This window comes from Trichosurus vulpecula, chromosome 3 (genome assembly GCF_011100635.1).
Source record: "Trichosurus vulpecula isolate mTriVul1 chromosome 3, mTriVul1.pri, whole genome shotgun sequence".
Taxonomy (NCBI): domain Eukaryota; kingdom Metazoa; phylum Chordata; class Mammalia; order Diprotodontia; family Phalangeridae; genus Trichosurus; species Trichosurus vulpecula.
The window spans coordinates 395,861,401-395,876,461 of NC_050575.1; the positions used below are offsets into that span (position 1 = coordinate 395,861,401).

A 15,061-nucleotide genomic window follows, 5' to 3' on the forward strand; every position below is an offset into this window, starting at 1 on the left:
AAGAAAAACCCTCAACAACCTGAAAACCAATAGTAAGCATCCATTGGCTGGGGAACGGTTAAACAAATTGTGTTATATGAACATGATGGAAAATTACTGTACTTTCAAGAAATTAGGAATTTAAAGAGCTTAGAGAAAAAAGGCAAGGTTTATATGAAATGAGACAAGAATGAGAAAAGCAGAACCAAAAGAATATGCACTATGACAGGGGTGGGGAACCTGCAGCCTTGAGTTCACATGTGGCCTTCTAGGTCCTCAAGTGCAGCCCTTTGACTAAATCCAAACTTCACAGAACAAATTTGAACTCAGTCAACAACCCCTCCCCTCTCCCAGCAAGAAGGCCAAGCGTGGCCTTGAGGCCTCAGGCTCCCCACTCTGGCTACAAAGACTATAATGAGGTAAATGATAAGCAGTGAGCTTGGTTAAACCAGAATGTCCACCTAAGAAAATTGATAAGCAAAAACACCCTCCTCTCTCTCTCTCTAAAAAAAAAAGGGGGGGGAGGGGAGGAAGGGAGCTCAGAGGACCATAAATAGAACGCATTATGTATACACAAATGTCTGTCACCATCATGGGGCCTGCTGGTCTGTTTACATGCTTTTGATGACCCTCATGTAAAAACAAAAGGCAATAGAACTTTTTAAAAGAGGTAGAGAAATCATTGCCCCAAAAAAGCTTCTTCATCAGCCTTTCCTGGATGCCTAAAGTTTCCACTGCTAAGAATCCTTCCTTTGCGTAAAAGTATTCTCAAATATTCACTAAAATGGAAAAATACCTAAATAAAGTAACCTATTAACATTCATTGACAATTTTAAGATTCCTTTATCAGAGAACTAGGCTCTGAGAGAATTAAGACAAATCATCAGAGTTCTGATGAAGATAAGAAGGTCAGAAAGGTCCAGAATATAGGTTACCTCTAAAATATAAAGAACCATTAAAAACTCAGAGTGGTAACTCCTAGTCAAAGGATATAAACAGATAATTTTAAAAAGACAAAACAAATTGTAACTAACCACTTGAAAAATAGTCTTATTAGTTAACTCTAAGATACCTTATACCTCATACCTTTCAAATTGGAAAAAATAATTAAAATCAATAGTATTCAGCGTCAGCAGGTTGTGAAGAACTGGGTACACTCTCTAAATCTGCCATCACTGCTGCAGGCCCTCATCCCCTCATACCTGAATTACTGCAGTAACTTGTCTGGTCTACCTGCTTCAGGGCTCTCTGCACTGCAGTCCATCCTCCATTCAGCTACCAAAGTAATCTTCCTCAAAGTGCGCACGTCAAAAAGTGCTTACTTAATAAACTCCAAGGGCTTCCTATGGCCTCCAGCATCAAATACAAAATCCTCTGGTGTTCGAACCCCTTTGTCACTTAGTCCTCCCTGCTTTTCCAGTCTTTTTACACCTTACATGCTCCTACTACTCTTTTAATCTAGTGATACTGGCCTCCTCGTCATTTCACAAACAAGATACTCCATGCATTTCTCAGTTCTGGTCATTTTCTCTGACTGTTCCCTATGCCTGGAAATGTCCTTGTTCCTCATCTCAGCCTCCTGGCTTCCTTTGAGGCATTTCCTTTCTCCTTCCCTTCTCCACTCCTCTTAATTCTAGTGCCTCACCTCTGTTAATTATTAATTATCCTTTGCATTCCTGTACATAGCTTGTTTGTCTCCCCCACTGAATTAAGAACTCCTCCATAGCAGGGACTGTTTTAATTTAAATGTAACTGAATAAATAATAGTAAGCAATCACCTCAGAAACCTTCCCTATATACTTTCCTCCTTAGCTCCAAATTGAGAAGTGGAGGTTGCCCTATTCACCAATGGCAGTTTGCCCTTTCATAGAACCATTATCCCTTTCTCTCCTTAGCTTAAACACAGGCTCCTTCCTGCCTGCCATCAAAAGTTCCCAGATCCCCCCAACCCTGCCAACCTTCACACAGACACACACAAAAAATTCTGCACCTTCCCTGCCACCCCCTCATGCTATTAGCCCATCACACATCCCCCTTTCACAGTGCCAGTCCACGGAGTAAGCACTTAATGCTTACTGACCTGACTTCACAGCCAAACTCTCAGAAAAAGTTGTCATATTCATTACCCTCCCACCCACTTCCCAATCCATAGTAATGAGGCATCTATACCCAACCCAGATTCAAACTGCTCTCCCCAAGGTCACTAATGTTCCCTTTACAGCAATATCTAACAGCATTTTCTTGATGTTCATCATTCCTGACCTCTCTGCAGTATTTGACCCTGTTGACCAGCTCCTCCTCTAAATCCTCTCTCATTCTAGGGTTCTTGTGACATCCAGCTGATTGTTAGTCACCTTTGAAGAAATATCCTTGTCACACCCCATACATGTGTGTATGTGCCTGTGTGTGTGTAGAGAAATGGGAGAGAGAAAGGTCCTTAACCCCTCTTCTCTCCGCTCAATATTCTCAATCTTAGTAATCTCAGCAGCCCCCACAGGTTCATTTCTAAGCAGATGGCTTTCAGATTGTATATTTTCAGTCCCCACCTCACTCCTGAGCTAGGTCCTACACCTTTAACTTCCTGCTGGGAATTTCTACTTTGATATTCCATAGGCATCTCAAACTCAGTATGTCCAAAACAAAACTATCCCTAAAACCTCCTGTGTCCTCCTAACCGCCCTATTTCTGTCCAGCACACCACCATTCTTCCAATCATCCAGCAATCCAACTCATCCTCAGACACCCCTCATGATCAATCAGTTTTCTCTACTCATACCACAATCACCATAGTCCCAGGCCTTATTACCTGCTGCCTGGACTACTGAGATAGAGCTTCCTAATTGTTCTTCCTGTCTGTCTCCTTTCCAATCCAGCATCCACACAGCTGCCAGACTTAGGTACCTAAAGCATAGGTCTCAATGGCTCCCTAGTTTAAGATAAAATAAAAACTCCTTTGTTATTTAAAGTTCTTCATAATCACACTCCTGCATATTTTCCCAGGTTGATTACATATAACTTCCCCTCACAAACTTTTATGTTCCAGCCATACTTTATATTTATTCTGCACAGATTTATATATGTCGATGTGGTCTCCCGCGTTAGAATGTAAGCTTTATGCAAGCAGGGATAGTTTCATCTATTGTCCCTGTGTGCCCCGCACCCAGCACAGGACCTGCCTAGCTCAATGAATGAATCAAAGTTTAAAGGTTTTTTTGGGGGCAGGGCAATTGGGGTTAAGTGACTTGCCCAAGGTCACACTGCTAGTACATGTGTCAAGTGTCTGACGCTGGATTTGAACTCAGGTCCTCCTGACTCCAGGGTCGGTGCTCTACTCACTGTGCCACGTAGCTGCCCCCTAAAGTTTTAAATAAAACATTTTTCAACTCTCATGTAGAGTCTGAGATGCTTAGCTGAATGTATTCTGACCCCTGAGATGTCCCTTTAAAAACGACTGTATTAGCTTTCCTATGATTTGTTTCTTCCACCTAAAGCTAATATGCCAGAAGGAAACTTAAGAAATTGAGTTCTTGTTAATCCAGTTTTTACTATATTATAAACATGAATAAATCCATTCCCATATAGCTTACCTAGCAATAGCAGATGAAATAGAGATTTACTTTGAGAGTACTATCCAGAAATTGCTGTTTAATCACTGAATATACAAATGACCTGCAAACTGCTGAAGCTAGGAAGTACCAAAAGGCATCCTTGGTTGGGCATTCCTCTGTTACCGTATTCCACCACAAAATCGTCACCGATTTTATGCTGGTATTACTTAAAAGACATTTATTACTGGACTGTCTTTCGTGCAAGATTAGGAAACATGGAATACTCATGAATATAGCTAAAACTGAAAGCTGAAAATGTGCTGAGAATTCTAGGCTGATGGCTCGCAACGCAAGAGAGATAAATGCATATCCACATGCCACTAATGAATACACTGCTGTTGTGTTTACCTTGTAAGCAGTATGATGAACAGAATTATGCCATGTGACAATTATTTGATAAAGGTCATAAACCAATTTTTGGACAGGAAAAATACAGAGTGCAACATTATGCAGTAAGATACAGTATTCCTACAAAGTCTCAGTGACTTGGGTTTGGATTTAGGTGGAATTTATGGAAGGTTAGCTTTGAAAATTACATTTTCCTAAAACTATGGGTAGCATACCCAAGAGAAAGAGGCCTCAGGGACCTAGTTGTTTACATTTGCTATTTCAATCATTTATCACATTAATATTATCTATCAATCTGTCATTTTATTCATGACAAAAATGAACTAATGAGGAAAAAAAAAGAAATGAACTAGTGGTAATGATGATACTTCAGTATGTCAACCTCATTCAAAAGATTCTGAAACCTGTGTCCTGACTTGATGAAGGAAGCAGAGTGAGATACCTCGTACTCCATGAGATGATTCCAAAAGAATAAAAAAAAAATTATGTATATGGCTCATATCCTGGATTATACAAATTAATGTTAATAAAATAGCAGCTGAAAAGCAGCTATAAATGCAATCATGTAAATGTAAATACATACACATACATCTGTATTTACATATATAGTATATAAGAAGCTATTTTTGCCTTTTGGTTAATAATAGTATTTCAAGGAAATGTTATTACAATTAACTATTAATAACTTATAGCTAAGGAGTATTGATGTGCATTTTGGGGGCAACAATACGCTATGCTGATTTTGGTAATCTACTCGCTGCATCCCATGCTATGTCTTGAAGTCCTCATAAATTCAACAATAGAAACCAAAATTTGGAAGAAAAATTTAGGATTGAAAATTATCTCAGAGATCATTTATTCTCCTTAATTTCTTTTTTAAATTAATTTATTTAGTTTTAGTTTATAACATTCAGTTCCTCAAGTTTTTGAGTTTCAAATTCCCCTCCCCTTCTCCCCCCTTCCCTCCCCACCCAAGACAGCATGCAATCTGATATAGGTTCTACATACACCTTCACACTAAACATATTTCCACAATAGTCAAGTTGCAAAGAAGAACTATAACCAATGGAATGAACCATGTATTCTCCTTAATTTCACAGACAAAAAATCTGATAAAGATGAAACTATACTGTGAACAATTAAAAGAGCTCTAACCTATGCCAACAAGCTATCAATATAAATTTGAAAAATAGCTGGGAAAAAACATCAATGTAGATTGTCAATATTTTCTACAGAAGTTTAACCATTACAAATCAACTGCCACAATGAGAACAAAAGTGCCCCAAAATGGCTCAGGCCGCATATAACTTAACTCCTTTCCAAGCAGAAAACCATGGTAGCCAAGTGCAGCAGTAGTTTAGAATATAAATTTGTTTGCAAAACCTGATGGAGGAAGACAGTGAAAGATTATAAGCATTACTGATCCATAAAATAGCCGGTAGGGCAGTACCTGGCATAAACCAAGTGCCTGAAAAATGCCTGCTGACTGAATGAAAGAGAGATTGAAAGCACATTGATCGCTACGGACTCACATGCTTTCTTTCTCCTACAAAATTTCTGAGAATGTTCCCTGGGGTCTCAGGACATCCCTTTCAAAGTCTTAAAAACCACTTTTATATTCTTACCCAAAAAGACTCCCAAATTCACCCGGGGCTAAGTTAACTCACTGTTCCAGGTTTGCACGGCTTCCTGTTACAACAATCCCCACGAGTATAGAGGACATGGGAGAGGGAAGGGAGAAGGTGAGAGCTTCCATCACATCCTGACACTAGCCATACACTTCACTGGAAGGGACAGAGAACACAGGCTCCTCCTGCCTATTGTTTATTGACTAAAAAAGCTTGACTGACAGAGCAGCATGCCACCTTAAAGGCTCTCCTCCAATGAGGCATTTTCCATATGTGTGTTAAGAAGCACAGTATCCCTTGGTAAATGCTACAACAGGAATATGTGCTCCCCAAAGGGATCCGCTACTGCTGCGAAAGATGTCCATCAGCATCCAAGAGGGATCCCCTACAGATGGTGAGGTCCTCCAAGTGCTCTTCTTTAGGTGACATCGTGTGATACTACTTCAAACTCTAAAAAAGAGCACTGCCTCTAGAGTCGGCGGTCCTGGGTTCAAATCCTGTCTCTGATGCTTAATATCTGTGTGGCCTTGCACAACTCCTCAAACCCCCTCCCTGGCCTCAATTTCTTCATCTGTAAAACGTAGGGGTTAGACTCAATGGCTTCCAGCCCTAAACTGATATCTTATGAATATAAGACAAGCCTACCCAAATGGAGTCACAATGACCCAAGATAATGGTAGGTGGCTTAATTCAGACGGAAAAACCAAGTGGATAAGAAATGTGGACTACAACATGTCAGATGGACAGCCTGAATGGCTCATCAGGACATATATCTGTAGATGGAGCACTGAGGAAAGCTGACCCGACAGCACTTGGTACACGGGGCAGTGCTCTCTCTAACCCCACACTTATCACTGAAAGAGAAACCCTTCTTTAGAGATTTAGTCAACAACAATATTCTTCCGGTTATAATATTGTGAAATCACAGAACACCACGATCTCTAAAGAATAAAAACTGTGAGTGACCCAAAGAGCAATGGAGATGCATGGTGGACATAAACAGGCTGTGGCATTCTACCAACGGCTTGAATGCAAGAAATAACATTAAAGTATCTAGGATATGTGACCAGAAAAGATGGCAGGTCGGCTACACTGGTATCAATAAAATGTTAAAATATCTAGAGGAGAGCCTCCAAAGCCTTGAGGGGGTTGCCCTGTGGAGAATTGATGGGAGAATATGGACAAGAATTCCCCAAGATGAGAGGGGCTTCTTCAATGGATTCAGAGGAGCATCTGCATGAATCTAATTAGGCACAGAGGTATGCCTGACCTGAACTTCTTTCCATAGACAGCTCCAGTAAACTCCATATTAAATACAGTTGGGAATGCAGCAAATATTCTGATTAGTAGTCTTACCACATAAAACCACAGATTATCAATTTTTAAAGAATTAGAATACAACAAAATAAACACCACAAACCATCCTGAGCTTTCTTTGGTGATAATTCCTCAGGATAATCACTGTCATCTGATTTGAGAAAGTATCAATTACTAGAAAGAACAGAACTATGGGTAACAGAGTACTTTACTCTTATGCCACACCATAACTTACAATCAAAACGTTGATGACCAAACCTTTTTTAATCATGAACCATGACTTTCACATAATCAAGATTCAGTTTTTACATTCTCTTCAAAACAGGCCCAGGTTGGAATCACTGTGTGGATCAAAATGAAAGCTCTACGAGGAGGTGTGTGATTGTTACTGTTTGGGACCCCATGGTACCGGCCATGGGGTTTTCTTAGCAAAGATACTAGAGTGCTTTGCCATTTCCTTCTCCAGTGGATCAAGGCAAACAGAAGTGTCTAAGGCAGAATCGGAACTCAGGTCTTCCTGACTCCAGGCCGAGTCATTCACTGAGCTACCTCTTGGGTGATGCAGACATTAAAAATAAATACTTCAGAACCAAAAGTACTTTACAACGGCCTTTATGGAAATCTAGATGGAGCAATAAAGACTACAAACATATTTATCATGAACTTAGGACTTCCCTGTTATATTAAATAGTACTAAATTGAGTGAGGAGATTTGCTCTACTACATTCACAGCCCAGCCAATTCTGTATACTTCTAATCTAGACCTACATATCAAGTACACTATAATGGCTTGATCCCATCCGTTTCAAAAGCAGTAGGGCCCAAATTAAGCACTGTTTTATGTCTGAAGCCAGATTCACATAAGGCTAATAAAGCAGCACTTTTTTAAGTTAATTTATTTTTAGTTTTCAACATTAACTTACATAAGTTTTAAATTTTCTCCCCCTCCCTCCTCAAGTAAAGCAGCACTCTTAAGCAATCTAAGCAACTTCTACTAATGTGTACTGGAAGAAAAAATGAGCAATTGGAAAATATAATTCCCAATTCCACTGAAAACTTTACAATTTTTATATTCAAAATGTTCTTAAAACTAAGTAATTTTAAAATTTGTTTCATTGTTTCTTCATTGAGTTATTTTGTATATGCTCTGATTATATGCTATCTGCAATTCACCAAAACACTATCACAGAGGCTATGAATACAGTGACAATTCACCAAATTTTAAGAAATTGTGTTTGTTTATATAAAATCACTAAATTATTGATTTATAAACACAGAAGCCTTAAAAACATCACTGCTAAAACCCGCTCTAGATTTTACACCTTTTAACAGATGTAGATAGAGAAACACTACCTAAATCAATTTACTTATTCGGTGTCAAGCCAAACAGGCAACTGAAGAATTATTTCACAGAGCTAGGGAACTATTAATGAATCAAGAACAAGAATCTCAAAGGAAACAATGAAAAAGCAGGAAACAAAGGTGCCTAGCAGCAAACTATATTAATACGAAGCAGTAATCCTAGAGGATAGATAACCAGCCTCAAAGGCAGCAAGACCTGGGTTCAAGAAAGCCCTGATTCTGACATGGAAAGGCTGTTAATGTGATCCCAGACTGAACTCATTCCGGTCATAGACAGAGGTTCTCAGCCTTTTTTTTCATTATGGACCTCTTCTCAGATGTTTTTAAGTGCATGAAACAAAAAGCATAGGATGACATGGAAAACCAATTATACTGAAATATAATTATCAAAATAACATTAAAAAAAAAGTTCACGGAGCCCAGGTTAAGAACCTTTGCTTTAAAATAGTAAAGTTGCAAAGACAAGGTGAATGGGTAAAAGGAGCTTTCATCCAAAAACCTAAGAAATGACAGGCCCCTCCCTGCCCCTAACATGTTTAAGGGAGGGCTGGTGAGATTTCTATTTCAATACTCAATTTTTCCATTAACTGCTAATTTTTTTAAAAGTTAATGGCAAAGGAAAAAAAAACTGAAAATGGACACTGACACCAAGAGTGGCGATTTCAAAGATGGGGGTTTTGATTCCTGCACAGGGTATTGAATGATGCCCACAGAACAGAGCGGGAGGTTTTAACCTGGGGCACATTAACTTCTTGATAACGAATTTCAGCGTAATGTAGTGTACGTGGATTTCTAAATAACTGGTTTTCTTTATATACCCAAACAGTTTATTCTATGAATTTAAGGCTTCACCAGACAGTCCACAAAGGGGTCCATGGCAAACCTCGATGGTCCGCAGTGGTATTTCGCCCCCTCCCCTGACCACTCTCGTGGCACGGCAGGAGGCCCCCCACCCGTGGCAATGATTTCTTCCCCTTCCCCCTCCCGTGGCAAGCCGGGTGAGGCCCACGCCCCCACTCGTGGAACTCCTGATTCTCTCCCCCGACCCCCCCCCCCCCCCCGCTCGTGACACGCCGTGAGAGCCAAGGGTCTCCCCCGCCCCTTTCCATCCCACTGGGGAAGCAGCTCTGCAACAGGGCACGCGCGGGCGCGTCTCCAGTAGCCTAGGCGAGGCTGCGGCCTTAGAGGGAAACTTGCCCCGAGACAAAGGCGCCCGGGCCAGCTCCTCCAGGAGCGCGGGGCCCTTCTCCACCGCGCATGAGGGTGGGGACTCCCGGGGGCCGGGGCGCAGCCAAGCTTCTGGGGCGGGCGGACCGACGGACCGATGCCTGCCGCCCTGAGCCGCCCCCGGGCCCTGGCTCCCGCTGACCTCGGCCCTGACCGCTCCCTCCCCGCAGGCCCCGGGCTCCGCGGCCACCTTTCCTCGCTGTCTCTGGGGGCGGTGGAAGGATGGCGTCCTTGGGCCGCACACTCACCGGCCCGACAGCGGACGGGACACAGCGGCGGCAGCAGCGGCGGGGACGGCGGCAGCGGGAGCCCAGCGACCAAAATGGCGGCTCGCTCGGCCTCAGTCCCACTGGCGCAGGCGGAGGGATCCGCGGAGGCGGGACGACCACGCCCCTTTCTGAGATACGTCACGCCCCCTTTCGGGGAGAGGCCATGCTGCCTATAGGTGATAGGTCACGCCCCCTTTCGGAGATAGGCTGAGCCCCGGCAGTTTCCGCGACCGAACTCACAGGGTTGCTTCCGGACCGACTCCAGCCTCCGAGTGGGGACTACTTCTCGCAGCGGAAGGCGCTCCCTCTGAGGTGGGAGGGGCGCAAGATAACGTGACAGGGTCACGGCGCCTGAGTCACCCGGGTGGGGACCCCCTGAGCAGGGTGGGGAGGCCGCCGGTTAAAGGAGCACGGACTCCCGCCCCTTCTGCTAGGGTCGAAGGTCTAAGCTTCTCTCAGGGACCTTAGAGGACACTAGTCCAACCTCGCTTTTTCATGAAAGAGGAAACTGAAGCCCAGTGAGGTGAATTGATTTGTCCAGGGACACCCAGCAGAGAAAGACCTCTGCCCTCCATCCCTCGGGCGTCTCAAGGTTCTGATCCCCCTCCCCCCGGGCCTGCTGCTGTCTCTTCTCGGACTCCAGGGTTGGGAGGCGTTGCCCCCCCCCTTGCCTCTCACCTCCTTTCCTTGCCCCTTTTCCCTTTCTTTGCCTTTTGCCCTTCCTTGCCCCTCCTCCCCCCGTTCCTTGCCGCTCTCCCTCCCTTCCTCCTCCAAGTTCTCCCTTGGAGCGCCCGGTAACCTTGGTTACGGAGAGTCCCACCCCTGCATCCTGGCGCCTGCCTCCATCTCCTGCCTTCCTTGCCCACCTGGGCCGCAGTCAATTCGCGTCACTCGCCCTCTGGACTTTTCCCCCTAACTCCAGTCCTTACCCCCCCCCCTTTTAAAATTAGTTTTTGTTCTGAAAAGTAGAAGTTTCTTCACCTTGATCAAACTCTAAATCAGTTTTTTGCTGTTGTTTCAGTCGTATCCGACTCTTCGTGACACGGTGGAGCCTTTCATGGGTACAGCCATTCTAGGAAACCATTTAGTATTATACAAGAAAAGGCACAACCCTTTTACCCAGCGAACAGTCAACGAGCTAGCATTCATTCAGCACCTACGGTGCGCCAAGCTCCGTGCTAAGTGCCGAGGACAGAAAAAAAGACAAAAGGCAGGCTCTTTCCTCAAGGAGCTTACCATACACAAACAACTATATAGAAACAGGATGCAGAGAAAATAAATTAAGGTCCACAGAGGGAAGGCAGGTAGAAGATAGAAGGGAGCTGCTGCATATACACCTGAGTTCATCATGGGCATCTGTCACTGAATTAGATCCCATAAAATCATCTAGCCCAGGGATTCTTAACCTAGGTCTGTAAGTATATACATATGTAAATAAACTTTATTTAAATATGTAAAAACATTTAAATGTTTATATAAAATATATACATATCAAACACCAAGTCTGTAACACATGTTTATAAGATACTCTTTTGTATATAACTTATTTCAACATAATTGGTTTCATTTGTCATTCGATATATTTTATTCACTTAAAAACAATTCTGAAAAGGAGTCCATAGGCTTGCCAGACTGCCAAAAGGGTCTATGATACAAAAAAAGTTAAGAACCCCTGATTTAGCCAAGGAAGATTGTGTCCTGAGCTTGGAAGAATATGTCAATTAGCTCCGGTAGCCGGGCAGAAGAAGCAAGTTTGAGCCTGTGAAACAACATGAGAAATTCCTGATTTGTGGATGGTACCTACCCAGAAATCATGGATGGCTCAAGAGCTGCAGCAGGAGCCAAAGATCACTCTGCTCTTGGGGAACAGAAAGACAAGGCACCAACTCTTGAATATTGGTAACAAAAATGGGAGACGTACAATGTTGGGTTTCATCAAGAACATGGAAATAAGTTATTAAGGAAACATATGAATATATTTCTTCATGGCAGAAATGGACTCAGGGTATTTTTCCCTCTGTGGAAAAGCAGTTGAAGTGAAATGGTTTGCTGACCTGGGTCACCGTGTAGTTGGAATAGAAATCGGTGAACTGGCCACAGGGGAATTTTTTACTGAGCAGAATCTGTCTTGCTCAGAAGAATCAGTTGTAAGAATTTCAGGAGCCAAAGTATTTAAGAGGTCATCAGATAATATCACTTTATACTGTTGCAGTATTTTTGACCTTCCCAGGGTCAATATTGGCAAATTTGACAAGGTTTAGGATAGAGGAGCCTTAGTTGCTGTTAATCCAGGTGACCGAGAATGCTGTGCCAAGTTAATATTGTCTCTGATGGAAAAAGGTTTTTTCTATCTCCTGGCTACTCTTTCATAATGATCCAAATAAATATTTAGGTCCACCATTTTATGTTCCTGACAGTGAGGTTAAAAGTTTGTTTGAATCAACATGTAATATTCAGTGTCTTGAGAAGGTTAATGTTTTAGAAGAAAGACATAAAAAAATGGGGAATTGATTACTTTATTGAGACTTTATATCTTTTTATAGAAAAATGAAAATTAAAGGTGCATAAGATTTGGTAACATGTGAAATCTTAGATAAGTGAATTTATGACATAAAAATATAATGAGCATCTTTGAAGGGTTTTTTTTTAATTATCATTACGCACCACTTGCAATATTTATTGGAATATGCAGGTAACTTCAAGAAATTTGTAAGGGGCTACTATTTTATTATGCTTATGATGATTCCAATGTCAAAGTTAAATAATTTGAGCAAAATTTGGAAATAAAAAATTACCCATGTCACTTTTCCGCATCATCTAGTTCAAGCAGTTTTGCATTTTAACACATTTGATGTCTTTATTGCTTATAAATTTCAAATAAAGTCATCAGTGCTTTAGAAAGGTTAAAAAAAAGAATAGGCCAATTAGTCAGCTCTATCTATGTTACACTATAACCAGCCAGTTGTACATTAAACAGCTTCATTTCAGACTGACTGAATACATCAGTTCCCTATGGGACCTAGGCACGCGATGAAAACAAGTGTTTCTCCAGACACATCTATGTACTCTCCACCAGCACCCCCACTTTAACTTTAAAAATCCAGTTTTGTCATCAGTATGCAAAATGATCAATCCTCATTTCTTGTTGATGAGCCAATTACTGTATTTCAGTGTAATAGGATTCAAAACATATAAAGTGTAACCCAGCCATTGCTATGCCTAACACATTAGGGTAATTTTTATAAGAACATGTTACTGCTTGAAGCTTGTGTATATTTGAACCTTCTGTAAGGATCAAACAAATACATAATCATATGTAATGGATTACAAAGGGAAACCAGATGAGACGTGAAGAGTTTAATTTTTTTACTTTTTCTTTTAAAAATACAGAGATTTCACTTAGAACTAAGAAAGGTCTTAATAACGGCCTTTAAGTCTACAAATGCCAGTGTAAGGAATAAGAAACAGGAAGAACCATATTAGAAAATAACATTTCTTGATGCATTGAAGGTAGTTGAATGAAAGTTAGATTATCAGGGATGGCAGGTACCATTCATATCACTAATCCTATACTAAGTACATATATAGAGTTTCTTCCAAAAGAAGTGAAGAATTGGAAAAGTGCCTATCTTAGTTTTACCCCTGCTTTTTATGGACTCTGACTTTAATATTAAAAGTAATTTACTGCATTGTTCTCTTCATTTGCTACACTGATTTCTATGGAATTGGGTAAAATCGACTACTGAATTCTTTTCAAATACCATTATATAGGGTGTCCCAAAAGTCTCAGTGCAGTTTTAAGCTTAGGTAATTTAAGAACTACAAATACTACAGACTTAGAAAAAACATGATTTGAAAGTTTATTTAAAATTCTTTAATACTTGTTTAGTTTTGTGAATTCTGAATAATAATTCAAGTATAAAGTTGGGTTACCCTGTCATTATGACCCGTATGACTGTTTCTAGTGGATCAAAAGGGGTCTTGCTTGGCTACCTCAGTCACCTGATCCATCTCTATTGGGCTTTTTCTTGTGGGGGCACTTCAAAACTGTCATGTATGCATCAAAACCTCATTCTTTGGATGATCTTAAAACTAGCATTACATACGCAATCCTTTTGGTCACTGAACAGCAGCTGTTAAAAGTTTTTACAAAGTTTGAAAATCTACTTGGATGATGCTGAATTTTAATAAAAACAAATATTTAAATAACTAATTAAATTTTTAAATAACCTTTCAAATATTTTTATAAGTTTGAAACATTTTTATAGTTACAAAGTTATGAAAGCTAAAAACTGCACTAAGACTTTTGGGACACCCTGTATAATACTCTTCAAAGCAAATTTCATTTCATGGCAATGATTATTAAGAGCTATGTTAAAAAACAAACCAAAAAATGCCTTTCTTTTTCTCTGGAAAAGGTTAAAGTATTGGAGAACAGTAACAGATCTCATTTGAAAGGTAAGATTTTTGGCATTGTGACCCTGAGCCAGTCACTTAACCTCCGAGTGCCCTCAAGGAACTCTTTAAAAATGTAAGTGGCTGAAAAGCGGTTGATCTGCATTGACAGAAGGAATATCCTCCATTGGAATTCCCTGTAGCGAGAAATCACACATCTGCTCTTTCTCCCCTCCCCCAACAAACAAAAAAGGTAAGGTCTTGAATTCAGAGAAGAAAACTATAACCCAGCTACAGGGAACTGATACAGAGTCAAGTAATCAGAACCCAGAAAACGAGGTATACAAAGACTAAAAAAGTGCCAAGGGCAAAAACCACTAAAGTTGAATGCAACATAATTATAATAAACAATCTGAGCTCCAAAGTGGAAATGAGGAAACACCTCCCTCTTCTTACTGCCAAGGTGGGGGACTATGGGGACAGAATGCTACATGTCCTTTTCCCTCTGTTAGAAGTGGTAGTTGTGTCCCTTGGTTACGGATTAACTGTGTTTCTTTATCACAAGGGAAGGCTCACTGGGTATGGGTAGAGTATAATATTAGGAAAGGACTATGATGTAAAAATAGTCAATATGAATAAAACTTTTTCAGAAATGTTAAAGTCAAGGTCTTTTAGGTCAAAGTGAATTCCTATGCTCCTCAAGCACTAACAAGTAGGTTGTAGGGGTTCCATCATTGCTTCATAGGGATGCTGTCTACCCCAATGGGCATGTAAAGACATCCCCCATCCCATGGAGTGGGCTGATTGGAACAATTTGCTGAAGCAGGCACTGGGGAATGTTTAGAGCTTGGCATTGGCTTCACACACAGAAGACATCAAAGTCATCCACTCCATCCCTGGCTTGACTTTTGTCCTGCCACTGGACTTT

The 15,061-nt window shown here is 41.1% G+C and overlaps 1 protein-coding gene and 1 pseudogene across 4 annotated transcripts in view; one reads left to right on the forward strand and one right to left on the reverse strand.

Moving 5' to 3' along the window:
- IST1 (IST1 factor associated with ESCRT-III) overlaps positions 1-10,556 on the reverse strand; it is a 30,236-nt gene extending 19,680 nt beyond the window's left edge. For 2 of the 4 annotated variants that reach the window (XM_036751192.1, XM_036751195.1), the window contains exon 1: positions 9,718-9,832. The gene's annotated coding sequence lies outside the window, so the exon portion shown is untranslated. Of the gene's footprint in view, positions 1-9,659; positions 9,833-10,537 lie in introns of those variants that run through there. The other 2 variants (XM_036751194.1, XM_036751193.1) reach the window with 2 other exon arrangements.
- An 873-nt stretch (positions 10,557-11,429) lies between these two features.
- On the forward strand, positions 11,430-12,448 carry LOC118843525 (annotated as a pseudogene).
- Positions 12,449-15,061: the final 2,613 nt, after the last annotated feature.